The sequence below is a fragment of the Corapipo altera genome, unplaced genomic scaffold, assembly GCF_003945725.1.
Source record: "Corapipo altera isolate COAL_440 unplaced genomic scaffold, ASM394572v1 68, whole genome shotgun sequence".
NCBI lineage: Eukaryota > Metazoa > Chordata > Aves > Passeriformes > Pipridae > Corapipo > Corapipo altera.
In genome coordinates, this window is record NW_020884919.1 from 359,637 (window position 1) to 360,769 (window position 1,133).

Genomic DNA, 1,133 nt, shown 5'->3' on the forward strand with positions numbered 1-1,133 from the left:
GCACAGTGCTGTGGGTCAGTGAGGCTGGGAGGGCACAGTGCTGTGGGCCAGAGGTTCAGTGGCTCGCTGGCACCTCCTGGCTGGTCCCAGGGGCCTGGGGTGTTGGGCCATGGTAGCTCAGAGCACTCCAGAGTCACTACTGGAGTAAAGGCCAGACCCGCTTCCTTTGCATTGAGTACTGCACGTCTCATCTGCAGCAGCCAGTTTTGTGCCCTGTGCTTGGGAAAGAGCACGTGGAAATGCTGAATTAGAGCCAGGCTCTCTCTGCAGTGATAAAGTTCATCTGTGATATCCTTGTGGCCCTCGGAGCGTGTTCAGAGCTGTGTGACAGCTGGAGTTGGGTGTTTGACTTATGTGAGGCCCCAGCTTTACCTGCAGGGCAGGTGTGGGCAGTGAGGGCACAGGGTGGTTGTGTCCGTGAGGTCTCGCAGTGTTCTGGGGGAGCAGGAGAAGGGTAAAGACAAGAATTCATCCCCGGTAGGTGATGTTTGGTAAATGCAATTGGGAATTGCTCTTCCTGAAGACTATTTCCCATTTTGACTAGTCATCACAGACAGGGATTTACAGATTTTTACAGCATATCCATGGGAATATCTGGGATTTTGATCTTCATCTGCAATAGAACAAGAAAACTAAAACTCAAAACTTTGCCGTAGCAAAGCCTGAGAACCTCTTTTCAACTTCAGCCTCTGCAGAGCATTAGAGATGCTCCTGGATTTCGTGTCTGGCTCTGGGCCAGCTGCCAGCTCTCAGTGTGTTGTGCCCAGCTGTCAGCAGCAGCCCTTTGATGTTCCCGCTGGACCCAGAGGGCCTCATTAGCTCCAGGTTTTTCCGAGCTGCTGACCCGAGTGCCTGGCTTTGAACACCAGGCTGTAAGTTGGCTTCTTGAGAAAGCTGGGCTCCCTGTGGATGGTTTGTGAGCCTGATGCAGTGAGGAAGCAGAGCTCTGTGCCTGCCCTGGGGAGTGGGCAGGGGCGCCTGAGCCTGGAGTGCTCCGTGAGCGGGTGCAGGCAGGGGAGCACACACACAGACTCCTCTGGCAGTGCCAGAGCCCAGGGAATGGCAGGGCAGCACACACACAGACTTCTCTGGCAGTGCCAGAGCCCAGGGAATGGCAGGGCAGCACACACAGA

At 55.2% G+C, this 1,133-nt stretch overlaps 1 protein-coding gene across 2 annotated transcripts in view; it reads left to right on the forward strand.

The window, feature by feature from the left end:
- ACVR1 (activin A receptor type 1) overlaps positions 1–1,133 on the forward strand; it is a 42,637-nt gene that overhangs the window by 38,292 nt on the left and 3,212 nt on the right. The gene's annotated exons all lie outside the window — the stretch shown is intronic.